Raw genomic sequence first — 23,653 nt, 5'->3', positions numbered from 1 at the left:
GCCAGCGTTGGACTGGGGTGGACAAAGTTAAAAATCACACAACACCAGGTTATAGTCCAACAGGTTTGTTTGGAAGCTAGTACTTCTAAATAAACCTGTTGGACCATGACCTGGTATTATGTGATTTTTAACAATTTCAGTAGAGTATCCAATCTGCAAGTCTTAAGACTTTTACTGTAGCAAACAAGTTAAAACCAATACTAACAATTGGAGAAAACAGTTAATGGTTCAAGTCCAGTGGCCCTTTCTTACTGGACTCAAAATGTTTAACTCTGTTTTCTATCTACAGATGCTGCCAAACCTTGTTCAGTATGCAGGGATCGCACATGCGAACCTGTTATAATCCATTGTAGAGTCTCCAATAATTTCAGTTTTTGTGTGTTTCAGGTCTCTAGTACCCACAGTTTGTGTTTTTTTTTCATTCACTAAATAGTCCTTAGTAAACAATGAATTCACTAAACTACAGAAAATATGTTTCCCATTTAGCTTTCAAACATGATGGAAAATCATATGGCACAGTTATACTTCAATGGTCACTCTACGCAGAATTGCAGGTTTGACAGGAACCAGTCCAAAATATGTCCCAGGTTCTCAACTTCTCCCTGTTTTATTGAGCCAGAAAATCAATTACCAAATAATTTTCACAAAAATCATGAATGGAACGTCAGCAGTAAGGCCTATTCCGGCCTATTATTCTCTGCTCCCCCATCCAACCTTAGACAAAGCACGTGGAGGCCTTAGATTTCTACAGGATGTGTCCCATCAATAACAGTCATCCCTCTTGCATTTCTACTTGATAGCCCACTTATTCCCTTTACCATCCACACCAGATTCAGCCTTTGTCTCTCTATGAAACGCCCCTATATCTCTCTTACTGCTAAAAAAGTGGGGACTGAAAGTCTGTTGTCTTTGAGCAGAGCTGCTCTTGACTTTATTTCCTGATTGAATCTGCCTTTGCTCTCACTCAGCCTTAGCCTAGACCTCACTATCCTCATAGTAATCAAGACACCCAAACTTGTTATGGGAAGATTGTGAAGAAGATGAGGAAGATACCCCATTTTACCTCGAATCAAAGATATCCAAAACATCATTACCTTACAATATGTTGTAATCATAGCAAACTGGTTACGCTACTTCCGGAATACTGCATGCAATTCTGGTCTACCTACTATAGATAAGATTTGTTGAACTTGAAAGGGTTCAGGAAAGGTTTATAAGAATGTTGCCATGATTGGAGGGTTTGAACTGAAGGGAGAGGCTAGATAGGCTGGGGATATTTTCCCTTCAAGTGACTGAGGCTGAGGGGTGACCTTACAGTGGTTTATAAAATCATGAGGGGCATGGGTAGGGTGAATAATTAAGGTATTTTCCAAGGGGTGGTGGAGTCCAAAAGGAGGGGCAAAGGTTTAAGGTGAGAGGAGAAAGATTTAAAAGGGACCTAAGGGGTTTCACCAAGGCGCTTGTATGGAATGAGCTACCAGAGGAAGTGGTGGAGGTTGGTACAATTACAACATTTAAAAGGCATCTGAATGGGTATATGAATAGGAAGGGTTTATTAGGATACGAGCTAAATGCTGGCAAATGGGATGAGGTTAACTTAGGATATCGGGTCGGCCCCCAGTTGGACTGAAGAATCTGTTTCCGTGCTGTACATCTCTATGACTCTAATGTCGTGAATTGTTCACAATTAATTTGGCTGGCTTGAGTCAGCAATTCAAATGGTTGTCTTCCAAACCAGCTTGATGGCTGGTTTACTAATAAGTATGGCCATTCCCATGTATCCGGCCGACTAAAGAGTCAGGGCAATTGTAGCTCCTATTCTTTCCCCAGTGGATTATGGAATCTGAATCATGTCAGCACAGCCTAACAGCACAAGAAAAAGAGCCGCCCATACTGATACTGAAGACCGTCTGCTTTCAGTGCAACCATAATGCCTGTGATATATTCTCTGCCTCACATGAGGACTCAGTGGCTTTTGGTGGTCGGTGGTTTAGTGGTTTCTTGGACAGAGTTTCTTTGGGATTTGCAAAGGAATAAATAAGCATTTCTCGGCTTTGCAAGTGATAACAACAAATAGAAACACAACAGTGGAACTGATGAGGATCAGGAGAGTTGAGTTTAATTTGCAGATTTGTTGAAGTAGATCCTGAAGCTGGAACACCCCCAGTCTCAATGATTCCCCAGGTTCTCCAAGTCCCGGGTTGCCTTTACAAGTGAAAGTTGTCGCCTAGCTGGGCCAGTGTTCAATCCCCATTACTTCACAAAGATCAGTTCGTCTCTTCCTTTAGTGTCGTATTGGTTGTGCATCATTAAACCACGGTAAAACAGAATGCATCAAATGCTCACCGTCCCTTCTTGTACAATCACCAACCCTTGTGGTGGTTTGGAGCGGTTTCCATTCCACTGTGCAAATTGCCACGACTATAGCTTGCCGAAGGTGGGGGGGATTTCAAGAACCAGTAGCGGACAGTCACCCTCACTAAACACGCAGCACTTTTCCAACCTATAGTGTAACTCTAGACGCTGCCCCTCCCCTTCAAACATTCTGGAATAAATGTATGATATGGTAGAAAATAAGCGGCTGATTTGTCGGTTTAATGTTTCATTCTTGTCTGTGGTAAAAATCCTCCAGCAAAACAGAATGTCATACTATTAAAACAGTTCCCAAAGGAATATACAAGACGTTAATCTCTGGGATAACTTCATACACGGTACCAGTAATTGCCAGAACCCAAGACTTGTGCCTGTGATGCAGAACATATATAGTTGACAAAACGCTCCAAGTAGCCACCCCCACCCAAACAGCTTTCCTTCTCTCTCGGTGTCTCAAAGCTCATTACCTCAAAGTTTTTTTTTGCCCTCGGAAACAAGCTTATTAACCGTGGGATGAATTGAAGGATGATTTATCAATGTGGAATGCTACAGCCGGCTCCACGCCGTCCATTCACAAAGAGGGAGCAGGAAGAGGAAGCAACCTCCTGTGTGATTTCTCTTCCACCGGGCTCAGTTCTGGTGGCGAGCCTGTAGAAAGCGCCAGCGGAACATCGAGTGCAAGGAGCCAAGGAAGCGTCCTCCAAGCTCAGTTTAGGGCGTTATTCCTCTCACATCCCTGCCTCGTTTGTCAGCGACGTAGGGGGAACAGTCCCAGAACTGGTGTCCACCTCCGGGTGATTACCACAGGGACCGTGGAATTATAAACAGCATCTTTGGGTAAGTAGTGAAACAGAACTATTCTGTGTGCGTGTTTGCCTGTGTCTGTCGCCGCTGTTATTGTCGATATTAATACCGACTGTTAGAGAACGCTCTGAAAATGCATCTCGTAAGCTTGCCTTTGCTATTGTAAACCAGTTTGGAAGTTCCAGTATAAGAAATGAATACAGCGAAACGATTTCTAAATGCCTTTCGTGATAGAATACACTCGACATTTGCTCGTACATGCAACCCGATTCGACCCATGGGTCCATGTAAAGTATGTAGAGAATAAACCCAGCTTACTTTTACTGTCACATTTCCAGCACTGTCGACTGTCTCGCCGTGAGCAACATGGACATAATTCTCGCCAGTGTTTAGATTTAAAAACAAACTGGATTGAATTCTATCGCTGCTGGGCGCGTTCACTTCTGAATCCAAACTAACCTTTTGTGCACATTTGCGCTGAGCAGTCTTCACTGCCCGATGTCCAATGAACACACAACACAATCAGACCAGCCTTGCAAAATAAAAACCTCCTGAAACTTGTTTGAAAATAAATATTTGGTTCCTTACATGTTAATGCGCAGAATATCATGACATGGCTAGTTTCCTAATTTCTTATAGCTCTCTAGCTTTCTGTCATAATGTTGAGTAAGGCTGAGAACTGTTCAGAGCTGCCAAAACTGCAATGTTAATGCCAGAGCAGTAGTGATTTTATTTTTAAAAAGTCCATCACTGTTAATGAGCTAACATTTTGACACCTACTGCCTGGAAAGAGTTCACAAATGTCGCCTGGACTTCAAGCAAGGATTCGGTCTGTATTCTAAAATGTGCTGACAACCGATCTGGAAGGCTCATTTCAAATTGCACAACGCAAATAAGGTAAGCAGGTCGCTTTCAGTTCGGATATCTGACCACAACTGATAGCACAATACCATCGAACTGGGTGGAGAGAGGGCGGGGAGCAGAGATTGAGAAAACCAAGCGGTGAAATCTCAATTGACGACATTGCAAATTCGGAGTAAGTAGAGATTTTTTTTTATTTTCGCAAGTTAACAAATCGGTTGGTTTACCGAGAAACTCAAGCCTGTAAAAGGAAATGAAGCTTGATTTTAAATCAACTTTCGGTTCTCATCCCAAATTAAGATGTAGCAGAACTGAATGATTGAAATGGCCCTAATTAATCACTAATTGTACTGAATGGATTTTTTCTTTAAAAACGCACACACACATACCAGTTATAGGACATTTGCAGAAAAGACGACGCTAGGAGATGCACTATTCACGTCTTGTACCTACGGGAGCTAATCGCCCCGCCCATACCGTGCGAATGGATAGGGCTTCATTCAACTTGACTGCCAGAGAAGGAAAAACGGCATTCCTTCTTCCTGCCAGCACCAGAGCGAGCCCTGCTCTCAACTCCTCTATTTAAACCACGTAGGTTCAGTTGGCAGCTTTTACCCGGTCTATCCAGTTGTGATTCTGGACAATGAGTGCTGTTCACCAAACAGTTTTTTTTTTGTTAACTTTCAGACCTCTGCTAAGCGGTACACTCCAGCACACACATCTCAGCTCGTCTTGCTGAGATCGAATATTTGCAGAACAGGTGCCTCACAACTCCACATCTTGTAACCGTGCGTGTCTTGTGCATGTCAGTTTATGGAGAGAGCATTGCCAATCAGAAACCTTAGCCAACTTATTTGGGGAATTTGGATGTCCTTCACTATCCATCGACTGCACAAGTATCTTACTAAGCGACAAGACTACTTTTTTTTAAAATGACCATCAGTTCTGGCGAATAAACTGCACTCCAGCATGAATCTGCAGTTGCCAGGGCCGATATCGAGAATTGCAAATAGTGTTTTTTTTGTCAATTTAGTGCAACCGTCATTGGAACTGAGATTAGCTACAGTCTAATACACTGCCGACAGCTATAGGGAAACGCCAGGGGAGCATGACTGTTGGATGCACTGCATTTTCAAGATTTAGTTTTGAAATGGCAGAAATCATGACTCTAACCTCACTTTACCGTCTTCTGCCAGTCAGATTCCTCCCATATTCAGTCCCTGGCTCTGATGCCTGACCATGCCATGATACTTGGCACAGAGTCATACTTGTGAAGGAGTGTTCCTAGGGAGCCCGTTGCTGTGATATTTTCCATATGAATCTCCAGGGCGGGCAGCAGGAACTGCAATTGTTCAGAGTTTACGGTATTTTACCAGATTACGGGAGAGAGAATAAAGGGAGAAAGCAGGCTGCCTTTTAACAGTATCACCTCCCCTCCCCGTAAAAAGAAAATGCCATTGAGACAATTCTTTGCGAGACATAGTGGATGCCTTTTCAAAACTAAGACATGGGAGGGAAAGTGACTCAGCGGGAGTCAGTCTGTCTCAGGTTGTTTTAGCTTATTAGTGGGAGTCCCGAATGTCTTGCACAGAGGGAATGTTCAAACCTGCAGCTACGTCTTATTGTGGAAGAGTTATCGATGGTAGGCTGTCATTCTTGTTGAGGGAATCGCTTCAAATGTTTGTTCTCAAATTCCTTGATTCAGACTGTTAATCAGACTGTGAGCAACCTTTAACGTTTATTAGCGTCCATTTCACCGTGTCTCAACATCTAAGGGCACTAACCACCTGGAAACTCAACTCCCCTGTGTTCGGTTCATGAACAGCCAATTTGCTTGATATAATGATTTTTTTGGATGGTTTAAATAGCGCTACATATTCTGTTGTTACTCCGTTCAAACCATTGGGAGATCTCTGGCTTCGGGCTGAGCTATAATTGCAATCCATGTGGACGTTGATAGATACGCCATGTTTTTCATGGACGTGACTGCTTCTGCACATTGGTATCTCACATGAAATCTTGGTGTCCAGCCTAGGTGGTCATTCAAACCTGAGCCTACTGGAGCCACCCCAAGGTATGAGACTTACAACTTCAATGCGTAACCTAATGTCAGAGAAGGCTCTGTGGCAGCTTCTAGGCTGCTTTTTACAGGTTCTGAGCCAATATCTCTTCACCACTTCAGCAATGTACTGCTGCAGCTCACCCAGCAAAGGCCAGATGTTTTGTCCTAGAATTATCATGGTGATAGAGAACGTGTGGCAATGCCACTGATTTAGTAATCCATAGGCACAGATGGACATGGGTTTGAATCCTACGATTGCAGTTAGTGAAAGTAAAATAATTTCCAGAGCTCAATTTATTTTAATCAACCTGTTACACAAATGTTAATGCACACACCCTTGAAGGAGGTAGGATTTGCACCTGAGTTTCCTTGCTCAGAGGTAGGGACACTACCATTGAACCACACGAGCCCCAGATTGCTGTATATCAGAGCTAGCTTGTTACAACCATGTATCAATTGTTGCTGAAACTCATCTGATTCATGACCTGGTTCATGTAAGTCCCCACCAATGTGGTTAACTCTTAACTGCCTTCTGAAATGGTTAAGCAAGCTATTCAGTTCAAGGGTAGTCTTTTTTTGTGTGTGCAGGTGTGAGACACAGTGAAAGATGACAGGTGTACCAATCTTTATTCAATTTCCACCAGCAGGAAGTAAGGAAACACAAGGGTGGCCAGTGACAAGCAGTGCCCTTCTCAAAGGGCAATGCTGCACAAAGAAAAAAGTGAAGAGAGGGTAGGGATTAAATCAAAATAGAGTTGGAGGGAGAAATAAAGCAATCCACTCCCTGTGGTTGTTCAAGAGTAATTTGGGATTGTGAATAAATGCTGGTTCAGCTATCAATCATTTATCCCATGAAATGAGAAAAGCAAATAAAATCCCATTGGCTGTTCTACACTTTTCCAATCATACAAAAGACAGCAGACAATTCATCCCTTGAGCACATTTCATCTAACTACATTAGTGATGCATGCATCTTAACTCTATTTACCCGTTGTTGTTCTCTTAACATCCTTAAACAAAAATCCACCAAAAATCTTGAAATTGAAGCGTTGAAACTTGGGAGAGTTCCAGATTCTGGCTACATTTTGAGAGGAAAAAAATCTTGATATCATTCTTGAATAGCCTGCCTCTAACATCAAGGTTATGTCTTAATGTCCAGAACTTCCCACTTTTAAGGAATTGGGGCGGCACGTTGGCTCAGTGGTTAGCACTGCTGCCTCACAGCACCAGAATCCCAGGTTCAATTTCAGCCTCGGGCGACTGTTCGAGGCTTCTGTAATTTTGGAGTTTGCACATTTTCCCTGTGTCTGTGTGCGTTTCCTCCCACAGTCCAAAGACATGCAGGTCAGGTGAATTGCAATGCTGAATTGCCCGTAGTGTTAGGTGCATTAGTCAGAGGGAAATGGGTCTGGGTGGGTTACTCTTCGGAGGGTTGGTGTGGACTGGTTGGGCCGAAGGGCCTGTTTCCACACTGTATCGAATTTAATCTAATTAAGTAGTTTCTTTCCATCTGTATGTTTCAAGGATGCAAGATGGTCTTATTGAAACACATCAGACCCTGAGGGGACTTGATAGGGTGGGTATGGAGAAGCCATTTCCTCTTGTGGGGAATACTGAAATGAGGGGACATAGTTTAAAAATAAGAGATCTCCCTTTTTAAAACAGGTGAAAGAAAATTTTGTTTTCAGTGTCATTAGTCTGTGATATTCTCTTCCCTAGAAAGCAGAGGTCGATAACTCAGAATATTGAAGGCAGAGTTTGATATATTTTTGATGACAGGGGAGTTGAGGGTTATGGGGTCAGACAGGAAAGTTGAGAAGAGACCAAAACCAAGTCAACTATAACCTAATCGATTGCCTGAGCAGGCAGGAGGGTTGAATGGTCTTTTCCTGCTCCTAAATCCTTACGTCACATGTAATATTAAATTTAATCCTTGACCCCTCAGTTAGATCACCTTTTTAATATTGATTCAGACATGAGCTTGCAAGGCCATCTGATTCAATATTACCAAATCTGAGTGAGACTCACCTGTATTCCTGTGATGAGATTTATATTCTTCTGGATTTAGGTTTTGTGAACACTTAGTGTAGTCTATCTATAATTATGTGACCATATGTTTGAACCATCCTTCAGTTCCAACGCTTTGTATATTTAATTTTATTTCTTATCCCCTTGCTCAATTTTTCTGATGATTTTCTGATTTACACTATTCTTGTTGTGCTTCTTGGCTTTCTCCAATTTCTTCATTGGGCAATGGTCTTGCAATTATTTGCACATATTGCACAATTACAGAAGCTATTAACCAAACTGCCCCAGGCATCTGCTCTCCACTCAGCAAGAACTGAAATCTCTGCTTGGCCATTACCTCACAATAATCAGTGGCTATTCTCCTTTGTGGGAGGAAGAGATAAAGGACTTCTGTTTGGCATTTTGGACATTCAATCCCAATGTTAATCACAAAATCTCAAAACTATGCCATCCTTTTTCGACTGGATTGGAATTCAACACTTTGATTGTGAGCTGGAGCACAAATTCATCACTGTTCACCCAATCTTAAAATACAATCCCTGGAGGGATATACCTGTTACTGGATTCAGCAAAGCACCGTACTTAGTTTCACATTACCTAGTATGTTAATGCATACATGAATAGGCTGTTGATAGCAGGAAAAATTATTTTGCTGGCTGAATTACCATTCACTTACTAAAATGTCCCTAAACATTTGTTTATCTCCTACATGGAAGCTCTGAGCTTGAGTAGCTAGGGATGCTAAAGGGAAGAATAAGTGTACATCCTGTAATAGGCAAACAGAAACTCCACAGGTGAGCATAGATTTCTCAACAGTTCAATTTGGCAACTCTCATGGGACAAAATTTAACTCTGCAAGTGAAAGAGTTTTGGATGAGTTAAAATTAAACCCACAGTTTGTCTTTTCAGTCAACAAACTCAACATTTTGCCGTCTGCTTCTCTTCCCTATCTTGTCTTGTTTCTCTTATTTCTCTGACTATAAGTTCTGACATTTTCTGCTGTTTCACCTTTTGGGTCTGAGCTGAAAACTTGGTTCATCCTATCAATCTATATCTTCCACACCATCAAGTGGTATTCTTCCTCATTTTGGAAAGTCAGGTTGAGTTTTGCTCATCTGGTTAGTTTTGGAGCACCAATTGATTTTTAGACGCGAGGTCTATAGGGGACCAAGAGTGGCACTGGCCTGAGTTGTTTCTGTGGTGCATGTCCACTAGCCTCAGAAAACATGAACAGAAACCCACTCACTGGACTTTTTCTTACTGCACCACCAACTGAAACCATGCAGGAAATGAGTGTCATAAACTGACCATCAATGGGTGGGCAGTGTTGTTGGGCACTGATCTAATACATCAATTCCTGCCTGATTCAGGAATGGTCTCTGGACATCCATTAGTTAGAACTTTGCATTATGGCTGCTGGCTATTGAGAGCAGAAATGTGATGAATAAATTGTGCTTGCTCTGCATCATCTTATGAACATTCCTTTGCTTCCACCCAGCAGCAAGACCAGCCAGCACCTACCTCAGTATGTGATAATGAATCTCAGACTTACAGACTTGTTATGCTGTGGAAGGAATCCAGTTAGCTCATCATGCCTTCACTGGTTCTATTAACTAGTGGAAATCTCCTGCCATTTCCCCACATACTTACATGCCATTTCTATCCTGGTATTCATCCAGTCTCCTCTTGGATGCCTCAATTCACCTGTGTTCACCACATTTCCAGGCAGAGCATTCCATAACCTAAAAGTTTTTTTTTTGCCTCCTACGACCCTTGCTTCATTTGCAACTCATTTGAAATGCCCTATTTCCATATCAGGGATTTGAATATAACCCATATTTGCAGATTAAAATCCTCCGTTTGTAAGGGACCTGAATTTTGAAGTTTTGAGGACACCTGATGAAGTCTTTAGCCATAGAGCTGTAAGTATGGAAACAGACCCTTTGGTCCAACTTGTCCATGCTGACCAGTTATCCCAAATTAATCAATGCCATTAGCCATCATTTGGCTCATATCCCTCTAAAACCTCCCTATTCATATACTTATCTGGATGCCTTTTCAATGCTGTAATTGTGCTAGCCTCCTCCACTTCCTCTGGCAGCTCACTCCATTCATGCGGCACCCTCTGTGTGAAAAAAATTGCCCCTTCGATCCCTTTCGAATCTTTCCACTCTCCCCGTAAATCTATACCCTCTAGTTTTGGACTCCCCTGCTCTGCAAAAATACCTTGGTTATTCACCTTATCCAGGCCCCCCATGACCTTATAAGCCTTTATAATGTCACCTTTCAGCCTCCAACACTCCAAGGAAAATAGCATCAGCCTATTCAGCCTCTTCCTATAGTTCAAACCCTCCAACCCTGGCCACATCTTTACATCTTTAAATCATTTCATGAACCCTTTCAAGTTTTACAACATCCTTCCTATAGCAAGGAGACCAGAATTGAACACGGTATTCCAAAAGTGGCCTAACCAATGCCTTGTACAGCCAAACATGGCCTTCCAGCTCCTATACCCAATGCACCAACCAATAAAGGACAGCACACAAAATGATTTCATTACTATGCTGTCTATCTGTGACTCCACTTTCAAGGAACTATGAACCTGCACTCCAAGGTCTCTTTGTTCAGCAACACTCCCCAGGATTATACCATTAAGTCTATAAATACTGCCCTAATTTGCCTTTCCAAAATGCAGTACCTCACATTTATCTAAATTAAACTCCATCTGCCACTCCTCGGCCCATTATCCCATCTGATCAAGATCACATTGCACTCTGAGGTGACCTTCTTCGCTTTCCGCTACACGTCCAATTCTAGTATCGTCTGCCAACTTACTAATGATACCTCATGTTCACATCCAAATCATTTTTATAAATGACAAAAAGCAATGGGCCCAGCACCAATCCTTGGCACATCACTGGTCACAGGCCTCCAGTCTGAAGAGCAACTCTCAACCACCACCCTCTGTCTCCTACTTTTCAGCCAGTTCTGTATCCAAATGGCAAATTCTCCCTGTATTCCATGTGATCTAACCTTGTTAACCAGTCTACCAGATTGGAACCTTGTCGAATGCCTTACAGAATCCATATAGTTAAAAATTACACAACACCAGGTTCAAGTCCAGTAGATTTATTTGGAAGTACATGTTTTCAGAGCAATGCTCCTTTGTCAGGTAGCTAGTAGGGCAGGATCATAGGACACAGAATTTATAGTAAAAGATCATTTTGATCTTTTACTATAAATTCTGTGTCATATGATCCAGCCCTACTAGCTACCTGACGAAGGAGCAGCGCTCTAAAAGCTCGTACTTGCAAATAAACCTGTTGGACTATAACCTGGCATTGTGTGTTTTTTTAACTTTGTCCACTCCAGTCCAACAGCTGAACCTCCACATCATGAAGTCATATAGGTCACGTCCACCACTCTACCTTCATCAATCCTCTTTGTCACTTCTTCAAAAAACTCAAAGATAGTGAAACATGATTTCCCATGCACGAAGCATGTTGACTTTCCCATATGAGTCGTTGCCTTTTCAAATGCATGTAAATCCTGTCCCTCAGGATCCCCTCCAACAATGTGCCCACCACTAATGTCAGACTTACTGGTCTATAATTCCCTGGCTTTTCCTTACACTTTTCTTAAATAGTGGCATCACATTAGCCCACCTCCAGCCTTCCAGCGCCTCACTTGTGATTATTGATGATGCAAACATTTCAGCAAGGGGCCATTCCAGGTTCAGTGTGGAAAAAGTTGCAATCATCTTAAGCTTTGCTGAATAGTCCAATCTTTTTCTTAGAGAAGGCACAGCGGTGGCTGGAGTTGGAACTGTTGCACTAATAGGGTAGAGAGATGACTATTTGCTGGTCTAGAGTTAAGTCATTTTGTTGAGGCAGTGCTGAAGATGCTTTATTCAGCATTTTACCCATTGCTGCTTAAAGTTACCTCTACCAAGCAATCTGCTGTCAAAGTATGTCATGCTTGCCTTTTCTGCACTGGATATCTTCACACGTCTATCGCTTATCTGCAAACATTCTGTGATAGCCATTATACAAATGTTCCTAGATTGGCCCCTCTTTTTGCTCCACTCAACTTTTCCTTCTAGAAGAGATCTCTGCCATGTTTCTGATCTGATGAAATGGTCAAGCATTTAACCAATTCTAAAGACAAATTTATATGGTGTTTTTCCCCATTTCAAGGTGTAGTCAATGCTGTAATGATTGGATTCTGGGTGTTGATGTCTCCAAGTTGAGAGTCCATTAAAAATAATAACTTGAAGGATATTCTAGTAAATCACAGACAAATAAACTGGAACATCTTAGTGCTGAAAGTTCAATTCAACAAAAAGAAAGCTGATCTAATGGTAACCATGTAACCACTGTCTGTTGTCATAAATACCAATCTGGTTCATTAATGTCCTTTAAGCAAGGAAATCTGACATCAATATCTGGCATGGCATACATGCAACATCATATCCACAATAATGTGGTGCAATGTTAACTACCCTTTGGGCAATTAGGAGTGAACTAGTGATGCCCACATCCCCACACATGCGTTAAAAAAACAGCACTGAATGTTATTTACAAATATGTTTGGATGAACTTTGACTTTGCAGCCTGAATCAAATGTCAGAACAAGAACCATGAAAACCTAAATCACCTAGTTATTTCGGTAGGATGGGGAGTGAGAAGGCTGCTTTTTTCCCAGCCTGATGCGTATGTATATAATTTTCAGCTGAGTCACTGGACAATTACTGGATTGGGAACCATGGCTAATTTGGTAGACTCCATAACCATTGGGAAGTTGAGGCCATTTTGGTGGTAGTACTTGTCATTGTTCTGTTAGGCCCTCTCACTGTCAGAGACCAGGAATCAAACTTGGCTTGTTATTGATGTTTGTATCTTAAATTCACAATGAACAATGCACTGTTCGAGGTTCTAGGTTATGTGAAAGTAATATTCCACCATGAGTAGACTCAATTGAAATTAAATTGATTTCACCTCTGCTTAATCAACAATCTAAGTGCTAGCAAAGACTCGATTATATTCTATTATATTTTTGGTGTTTACAGATATCAATCAATCTATATCTCATTTTGCCATTGCATTAGAATGTTCAGTACAATTTGTTAATGTACCAGCACGTGATCTTGAATCAGAAATGCATTTGCAATTATTTTTCACTGATTGCTTAATAGATTGTAATTACACATTCCATTTATCTTCAACCTTATTCTGAGAACTATTCTTTACTTTCAACTGCGAATACACACATTTTTCTGTTGGAGTTAGCCAGGGGTCGATGAAATTCATGTTCATCAAGAGCATTTCACTATTCTGAGAAAACATTTTGCAGGTAATGAACACAAAATGATTAATAGTGTTACCGAAATCTTTTTAATAATGTTTTAAGTATGTTCATATCAATTGGCAGCACCATTCCTAAACTATATTTTATTCAGACTATCACAGAATATACAGGCCAATCAACTAATTGGTGTTTATGCTCTGCACAAATATCTCGCTGGATGGCCCCTCTGCTCATTATTTTCCATCTATTTAACTCATGTTCTCGTCAATGTGTCTGTGCTATTCATCTGAATACCATAGATAGGAAGTTTCAAATCTTACCAAAAGCTTGAAGACATCTATCATGTCACCCCTTGGTCTTTTCAGAGACAAGAGTCCAGTCCATTCACCCTTTTCTGATAGGTATTGCTTCTCAGTTTTGGTAGTGACTGAATTACCTTTTATCTTCTTCGTTACTTCCTCAAAGAAGTCATTAAGGCTGACCAAGCACAACCTTTTTTTTTAGAATCTGTGTTGACTGCTTTTCATTTTTATTTTGTTTCCATATATTGTTCAATTCTAGCTTTTGAGTAGATACTCTACAATTCCTACCACTGACCCTAAGCTGTAGGTCTGTCAGTCCCAGTCTTGCTGTGTATGGATTTGTCACTGTGAGTCTTTTCAAAACAGCTGAAGAAAGGCTCATTGTTTGTTAAAACACAACATGCATCATAACTATCCCTTACCCTGTTCCAATTTACAAACATAATTTCTAACAACATCCAACAGATTGCAATGTAGAATTGAAAGGGTCAGATTGAATTTGTTTTTCCTAAGACAATGTTACAGCAGGATTAAAAGGTTGGAGACCATAAGTTGACAATTAGCACCAGAGTTGACCCTGAAGATGGTCTTGGTAAAAACAGTCGATCTTCCTTAATTACACCAGGACCATTCCCCACCTCTTCCTCCGCTACATTGATGACTGCATTGGCGCCACCTCGTGCTCCCGCGAGGAGGTTGAGCAATTCATCAACTTCACTAACACATTCCACCCTGACCTTAAATTCACCTGGACCATCTCTGACACCTCCCTCCCCTTCCTGGACCTCTCCATCTCCATTAATGACGACCGACTTGACACCGACATTTTTTACAAACCCACCGACTCCCACAGCTACGTGGATTACACCTCTTCCCACCCTACCTCTTGCAAAAATGCCATCCCGTATTCCCAATTCCTCCGCCTCCTCCGTATCTGCTCCCAGGAGGACCAGTTCCACCATAGAACACACCAGATGGCCTCCTTTAGAGACCACAATTTCCCTTCCCACGTGGTTGAAGATGCCTCCAAAGCATCTCATTCACATCCTGCACCTCTGCCCTCAGACCCCACCCCTTCAACCGTAACAAGGACAGAACGCCCCTGGTGCTCACCTTCCACCCTACCAACCTTCGCATAAACCAAATCATCCACCGACATTTCCACCACCTCCAAAAAAGACCCCACAACCAGGGATATATTTCCCTCCCCACCCCTTTCCGCCTTCCGCAAAGACCGTTCCCTCCGTAACTACCTGGTCAGGTCCACGCCCCCCAACAACCCACCCTCACATCCTGGCACCTTCCCCTGCCACCGCAGGAACTGCAAAACCTGTGCCCACACCACCTCCCTCACCTCCATCCAAGGCCCTAAAGGAGCCTTCCACATCCATCACAGTTTTACCTGCACATCAACTAATGTTATTTATTGTATCCGTTGCTCCCGATGCGGTCTCCCCTACATTGGGGAGACTGAACGCCTCCTAGCAGAGTGCTTTAGGGAACATCTCTGGGACACCCACACCAATCAACCACACCGCCCTGTGGCCCAACATTTCAACTCCCCCTCCCACTCTGCCGAGGACATGGAGGTCCTGGGCCTCCTTCACCGCCGCTCCATCACCATCAGACACCTGGAGGAAGAACGCCTCATCTTCCGCCTCGGAACACTTCAATCCCAGGGCATCAATGTGGACTTCAACAGTTTCCTCATTTCCCCTTCCCCCACCTCACTCTAGTTCCAAACTTCCAGCTCAGCACTGTTCCCATGACTTGTTCTACTTGCCTATCTTCTTTTCCACCTATCCACTCCACCCTCTCCCCCCCCCCCCCACCAACCTATCACCTTCATCCCCTCCCCCACTCACCTATTGTACTCTATGCTACTTTCTCCCCACCCCCACCATCCTCTAGCTTATCTCTCCACGCTTCAGGCTCTCTGCCTTTATTCCTGATGAAGGGCTTTTGCCCGAAACATTGATTTTACTGCTCCTCGGATGCTGCCTGATCTGCTGTGCTCTAACCAGCACCACTAATCCAGAATCTGAAGATGGTCTGATGCACTTGAAAAACCTAAGGCAATCTTGGAATACTTTACAATCTTAAAAATGCTCAATGAATGCACAGTGGTTATTGTTAAAAGCTAAATGCCAGGTATAAATTATGCTAGAGATATGTGGATAAGAGTTTAATCAAATTTCAGTGATCAGTAATAAAGCACCAATTCTAAAATTTATCAAGGCATTCTTTGAACTATATTCTGTCTATTATTTTTCAGTAATTAGTTATCTCACAGTATAGGAAAAGGTTAATGAAATAATATATCCCTACGCTCCATTTACCTATTTGAAAATAAATTTATTTTTGAAATAGTTTCTACTTTTTCATATTTATTCTCTAATTTACTTTAAATTTATTTTGCTTGCAGCTACAGAATAAGCTATTAGTTGACTGAAGCTTTCTTTGCTCTGACTGAAATACTTGGCAATCTCAACTTGAAAACAGCACCCTCTGTTGACCATATACTTGTTCCCTGCTTGAGCTATTCTGATGAACTCTGCTTTTAAGGCTGCTCACGGGTGAGTGAAGACAGCCGAGGTGCCCTCTCCTCAGATACAGGCCAGTGGTAAAGATTTTCATTTGGAGATGTTCTCAATGGAGGAAACTATTTTCTAAATTCGCGAATACTAGAAAATTTGGATTTCTTTCAAAATATTAATTAGGCCACAAAGTTGGGTTCTGTGACACTGCAAGTGCATGCACCATGAAATGAATCAGAGGGTGACTACCTAAACCCTAGTGAACACATGACACACCGTCCACCTGATAATGTAATTCCAGTGGAAACATACCGAGTCACTGTACAAAGGCCGTTGAGTAAAGGTCTCTCATTCCGATGAAGCAGTATTTTAAATGCTGCATGTCTGTCTGTTTGTATGTGGTTTTGGGGTGGAGAGAACACCTTTTCATCAACAGGAAACTGCCATCATTGTGACCAAGACTCTGAACCCCACCTTATGAGGAGGAGGTGAAGGCATGGAGAGGTACTCAGGACATGTTCATTTGGATGGGCTGGCTGAGACACTCGGAGTCCCCTTTTCTTAGGGGAGCATCCCATTATTGCCATTGATGCACTGTCTTCCACCTTACATTCTGATATGTGTCACCTTGGTTACAACCCTCAAACAATTGCCATACCATGCATCATTATCCAAAAGCGAATCGCTTTAAGCAAACAAAAATTTGTCCGAATCTGTTCCATTTCTGATTTCTCCCACGTAGTACTGCCCAGTACCTGCACTGCAGCTGAGAAAGGCAGGAAGTAGTACTCTATAATTGCCCTAAGTGGTCTTCGATGATAACAAAATGCCAGGAGCTCTGTAACAATCAGATATAGAATGTCCAGGGACATCTCATCCTCCTTCGGATCAGTGGATTGAGCTGTGCCTAACTCCTGCTGATTTCAGCTTTCTCAATTCTATTGAGTGAGACCTTTTTATTGGCAGAAGATGGCAAAATGTATGTGATACTGTTCCATTTTGTTTGATGTGCCTGCCCTCCATAGCTAAAAAGCTGAACATACTTAGAAGCAGCAAGAGGTAGGGGTGAGTCTAACATCACCAGAAGGAGTGTAAGAGTGAGGTGTCTGAATTTCAGTTGTGAGTTATTTAATGCTAATGACAGTGGTGATAGTGTGAAACACTATGCAGAATGACAGGTTGGTAGAGCAGTGGATAGGAGATGTGACATTATGATGGATTTATGTGAACATAGGACTTAGGGGGAATAGGCCATTTGGCCCTTTGAGTCTGCTTTACCATTCAATGAAATCATGACTAATGGGTTGTGGCTTCAACTCTCATTTCATGTATGCACCTCAGAACCCTGACTCCTTTGTCTATCAAATATCTATCAAACTCAGCCTTACATTTAAACACTCCAGCCTCCACTCCCTTTCAAGGAACAGAATTCGAATGGCAGAGAAAAAAACAATCTCCTTCTCTGCCTTAAAGGGTGAAGTTCTTCCTGAGCATAGCTCTAGTTTTAATTGCACCACAGGATCTTACCTGTTTAAATCAGATCATTGCTCATTTCATTCTTCTAATTTGAAAGGATACAGGCCCAACCTGTTCTCCTTTCTTTAAAAGAAATACTTTCATCCCAGAAATGAGTCAAGACAATGTTCATTGATCTTGACCACTAATGTGAGATCAGTAAACTTCCTACGATACTGTTGCAAGGTCTTTTGAGACAGGCTCTGGACATTCACCTCCCTGACCACCTGTCCCCATCCCCCCCCCCCCCCCCCCCCCAAGACTGGCATTGTGATGTGACATTCCTCAGGAGCCTCTTATCCCCATACAGAAATATGGCTTCTCTTTTCTTGTCAACGTCCATTTTTTACAAAAAGCCTCTAGAACAACTTAAATGGATTACGGAGGCCTTTCTCTGTCCTAAAAAGCACTTTTTCTCTTTCTTCCAATTTCAGCAGTGATATTAAGCAGCAGTTTCCACTCAGTCATTGTTACTCATACTTACGAGGAGGAAACTGCCTTTAAGAGCTGCAGGGAGGAGAAAGTGAGGGCTGCAGATGCTGGAGATCAGAGTCGAGAGTGTGGTGCTGGAAAAGCACAGCTGGTCAGGCAGCATTCAAGGAGCAGGAGAATTCATGGTTTGGGCATAAGCCCATCATCAGGAATGAGGTGACCACTGAGCCACAACAGGTAAGATTAGGGCAGGATCATAGTCATTCCTGATGAAGAGCTTATGCCTGAAAGGTCGATTCTCCTGTTCCACGGATGCTGTCACTGGACGTGCTGTGCTCTTTCAGCACCACGCTTTAAGAACTACAGCCTGGCTAGAACATATGCTTATAGTTTCTATTGCAAGGTTCCCTAATTTGTAGCTACCCATCAAAATTGATTTCGCAGGGCTGTGCACAAAAGTCACGGAATGAACGTGGCAGCACTGAAACTGCATGCTTCTCTTGTTGATGGGAATGGGTGTGGGCAGACTGTCTGCCATATCAAAAAGTGTACGCAAATGAGTAGTTAGCCATTAGCTCTCAAAGATAAAATAACAAATTAGATTTGTGGATGTATATCAACTTAATCATAGTAAAATGTCTGAAGGAGCTTCATAGGAGCTAAATTCACCACTGAGCCACAATAAGTGAGATTAGGGCAGTCATACAGCATGGAAACAGATCTTTTGGTCCGATTTGTCTGTGTTGACTGGCCATCCCAATCTGACCGAGTCCCATTTGCCAGCATTTGGCCCAAATCCCTCCAAACCCTTCCTAATTATATATATACCCAGATAGTGCATCTGCCTCCACTTCTTCCTTTGGCAGCTCATGCCATACATGCACCACCCTCTGCATGAAAAAGTTACCCCTCAGGCCCTTTTTAAATCTTTCCCATCTCACCTTAAACCTATGCCCTCTAGTTTTGGATTCCCCCACCTTAGGTAAAAGATATTGGCTATTCACCCTATCCATGTCCCATATGATTTTTTCATCCTCTCCAAAGTCACTCCAGCCTCCAATGGTCCAGAGAAAAAAAGCCCCAGTCTATTCAGCCTCCCATTATAATTCATACCCTCCAATCCCAGCAACATCCTTGTAAATCTTTTTTGAACCCTCTCAAGTTGAACAACATCTTTCCGATAGAAGTTCAGCAGAATTGAACACATTATTCCTAAATTGGCCTCATCGACATTCTATATTGCTGCAACATGACATCCCAACTCCGATACTCAGTGGTCTGATCAATGAAGGTAAGCATATCAAATGTTTTTTTTCATCACCTTGTCTACCTGTGACTTCACTTTCAAGGAACTATGCACCTGCATCCATAAGTCACTTTGTTCGGCAACAGTCCCCAGAGTTCTGCTATTAATTTTATACGTCCTGCCTTGATTTACCTTACCAACATGCAGCATCTCACATTTATCTAAATTAAACTTATCTGCCACTCCTCAGCCCATTGGCCCATCTGATCAAGGTTCCATTGTACATTGAGATAATCTTATTCGCTGTCTATTACACTATCCACTTTGGTGTCATCTGCAAACATGCCAACCTACCTCTTGTATTCACATGCAATTTATTTACATAAATGATGAAAACCAGTGGACCCAGCACTGAACCTTGTGGAACACTGTTGGTCACAGGCATCCAGTCCTAACAGCAACCCACTACTAACATCCTCTGTTTTCTATCTTCAAGTCAACTTTGTGTCCAATTGGCTGGCTCCCCTGGATCCCATGGGAGCTTGTCAGATGCTTTGCTGAAATCCATATAGATCACGCCTGCTGCTCTACCTTCATCAATCATCTTTTTCACCTCTTCAAAAACTCAGTCAAGTAAGTGAGACATGATTTTCCATCCACAAAGCCATGTTGACTATCCCTAATCAGTCCTTGTCGTTCCAGATACATGTAAATCTTGTCCCTCAGAATGCCCTCCAATAACTTACCCATTCAAAGACTCACCAATTTGTAATGCAAGGCTTTTCCTTATAGTCTTTCTTAAATAATGGCACCATCATAGCCAACCTCCAGTCTTCCAGCACCTCGTCCATAGCTGTTGATGATATAAATATCTCAGCAAGGGGCCCCGCAATCTTTTCCCAGCTTTCCATAAAATTCTTGGAAACACCTGATCAGGTCTTAGTGATTTATCTATCTGTATGCACTTTAAGACCTCCAGCACTCCCTTTTTCATAATTTGAACTCTTTTTCAAGACATCACTAAATATTTGCCTAAATTTCCTATCTTCCGTGTCCTTTTTCACAGTAACTACTGATGTAAAATGTTCATTCAATATCTCATTTATCTCTTGTGGTTCCACACATAGACAGCCATGCTTATCTTTAAGGAATCCTATTCTTTTCCCAGTTATTGTTCTTCCCTTGATGTACTAATAAAATCCCTGTGGATTCTCCTTAACCCTACTTGCCAAAGCTATCTCATGTCCCCTTTTCTCTCCTACTGATTTCCCTCTTAAGTATACTCCTACTGTCTTTACACTCCTAGGGATTTACTTTATCCCAGCTGTCTATACGTGACATATGCCTCCATTTTCTTGACGAGAGCATCAATTTCTCTTGTCATCCAGCATTCCCTATGCCTACCAGCTTTGCCCTTCACAAACAAAGGTCTAAAAATATTGTCAAAGCAGCAAGTGTTTAATGAGAGATAAGCAGAGCGTTAGAGAGGATTATAGAGGAAATTCCAGTACTGAGACCCCAGAAAACTGAATACATAGCTATTAATGAAGAGAACAATTTACAGCAAAGTGCAAGATGCTCTAATCAAAAGATTGCAGATCTCAAATAATCAAAGAATGTCTTCTATACTGTGACAAATCATTTGGCCCATCACGTCTGCGCCATCTCTTTTAAGATCCACTCAGTAGTTATATTATCCTGCCATTTTCTCTTACTCCTGATTTTTTTTTCTCTCGCTCTCTTTAGATAATTATCTAACACCCTTTTGAAAGCTTTGATTGAATCTGACTGCACCAGACTCTCAGGCAATACGTTCTGAAGTATGTGCTGCAATGCCAACCACTAAAATTTCTGAAGAAAGGTCACTCACCCTGAAACTTTACCTTTGATTTCTCTCAACAGTTGCTGCCAGACCTGTTGAGCTTTTCGGGCATTTTCTGTTTTTTTGTTTTGATTTACAGCATTCTTATTTCTTTCGGTTTTTATATTGCAAGATTTTGTTTGGGCAACTTTGCTGCTCCACTTTCTTCCCAGGGCCTGATTACTATTTAATTTGCAGTGATAGAGCAAATCCATTTGCGATGCTTAAAGAGAAGTGGCTCTTGTCTTCTTTAAAATTCAATTTATTGCATGAAATCAGTCAGGTACACGTTTTATTCATAAGTTATACATTGCTCGCAAGATTGAGGAGACTGATGATTTGGTCTTCACTCTACAAATTCCTAAGCTGTTTTGGGTTTTCATCAATTGTCTCATGACATCAACAGATTGGGTGGAGTTTAATGCAGTGTCCAATGTTAACCCTTTCAGGAGCATTACATGAATGGGAAAGGCTTAGAGGGATATGGGCAAAACGCAGGCAAGTGGGACTAGTTTAATTTAGGAAACTTGGTTGTCATGCAAAAGGGTCTGTTTCTGTGTTGTATGACTCTGGCTCCATTATCTTCTACAACACAATCCTGATCCAAGTCACTCTGTGTAGGAAAGTTCTTCCTCATCATCTTTCTGATTCCTTGGTTTAAAATGACTGACTAATGTCCTCTGATTGTTGGAGGGTTGTACAGCTAAAGGAAACTACTGAGAAAAGGAGAAGCAAGGCCATGACAGGATTTGAAAAGTTTGAAGTCAAAAGCAATATGTAGCTTTTATTATTACAACAATACATTCACAACTGTGAACATTTTTGAATTATTTTAATTTGAACTGCATTTAACTTCAAAACATTTACAACAAATGGTAATGTATTTTTTCTGCTTTTCAGATAGACTGTAAACCAAATATCAGATGTTTGCATATTTTGGCTAATTCCTGTAACAAAATTCATTTAAAATATTTGTAATTCTAATCATCAAGTCCTATTATTTTTATATATAGGTGCAGGAAAATTGTGGATTTTATTTGAGTCACTAATGTTATTATGATGTTTTAAATTATGAAGGAGTAGTTTCCCCATGGTATGTACTCCTTTAATCACAGAAAATTAATGGATGATATTATTGAAGCGTTTAAAATGATTGAAGGATTTTCTTGGGTAAATGCAGAGAAAAAATCCTCACCGAATGAGGCCTTTGTTATATGTCCCTTTTAAGGGTGATATGCTAATGAGCAACTGACCAGAATGTGGAGCATGTGACCAGCATCCAATTTGTAATATGATGGAGGTGAAGCTATGTTTTCTTATAGCACCACAGTAGTTGCTGAATAATGCTGTGATATGGCTTCAGACAAAGGGAATGTATGTTTGGCTTACCAATTTTGGTGCAGGATTTGTAAGTTTGCATTAAGCAAAAATAAAACTGTAACAAAGGTGATATGAACCTAAAATTAGAGCTCTGTTGTCTTGTGGGGATTTGATGTAAGGAAGCTCTCCTTTGAACACCATTTTGGAAATATGAATTCCTCACTTCCAAAAGGTGGTGTGGTTAGGCATTAATTCTGAATTGCTTGATAATTTTTAATGGTCTTGTCTGACAAAAATTGATAGAATTGAGCCAATTAAATGGAACTGTAATTTAGATCCAGCTCTAGGTTAATTGAATAACAAACTCAGGCTCAATGAGCTGATATGCCTTATAGATGTCCCTAAGATTAGGATGGTTAGACGTTGGTTGATTTGTGCACAGTTTTGGATGCCTAACTTTAGGTGCATGATTGAAGAGAGTGCAAAGGAGGTTTACAAGAATGGCTTGCAGGATGAGAAAGATTAGTTATAAGGACACATTGGAGAAGGTCAGACTGTGGGTTTTCTTAGAGAGAAGGCTAAGAGGCTAAATTTGATACAAGTTTTCAAAATTGAGTTGCCTGGAGAGAGTAAACAGGAAGAAATAGTTTCCACTTTGAATTGAGAACCTGGAAATGCAGTTTGAAGAATTTTGCGAAGGAAACAAATGCAAGTTGAGAATTATTTGACACTCATCAAGTAGTTAGACTATGGAATGTGCTGTTTGGAAGTGTTGTCAAAGCAGATTCAGTTGAGGCATTTGACGTAATTAGCTTATTTGTTTGTTTCTGTTTAAATAAAGTGCACAGGTATGGAGAAAAAGCAGGACGTTGGAAATAAATCAAAATGCTCATTTGGACAGCCATGATAAGTAAATCGTAGTCTCCTGCACCTTGAGATTTCTGTGATTTTATGATTATTATAATAGTGAATTATTTATTAGGAATTATGCATAACTTAAGACAA

General features: G+C 41.4%; 1 protein-coding gene across 7 annotated transcripts in view; it reads left to right on the top strand.

The window, feature by feature from the left end:
• The first annotated feature begins 1,164 nt into the window (after positions 1–1,164).
• LOC122562539 (leucine-rich repeat and immunoglobulin-like domain-containing nogo receptor-interacting protein 2) overlaps positions 1,165–23,653 on the top strand; it is a 740,273-nt gene continuing 717,784 nt past the window's right edge. For all 7 annotated transcript variants that reach the window (XR_015760131.1, XM_087996373.1, XM_043715469.2 and 4 more), the window contains exon 1: positions 1,165–3,210. The gene's annotated coding sequence lies outside the window, so the exon portion shown is untranslated. The remainder of the gene's footprint in view (positions 3,211–23,653) is intronic.

This window comes from Chiloscyllium plagiosum, unplaced genomic scaffold, assembly GCF_037043375.1.
Source record: "Chiloscyllium plagiosum isolate Xiang-an unplaced genomic scaffold, Cpla_swu_hap1 HiC_scaffold_2, whole genome shotgun sequence".
Taxonomy (NCBI): domain Eukaryota; kingdom Metazoa; phylum Chordata; class Chondrichthyes; order Orectolobiformes; family Hemiscylliidae; genus Chiloscyllium; species Chiloscyllium plagiosum.
Note: the sequence above shows the minus strand (reverse complement) of the source record. Positions and strands in the feature narration are given on the sequence as shown.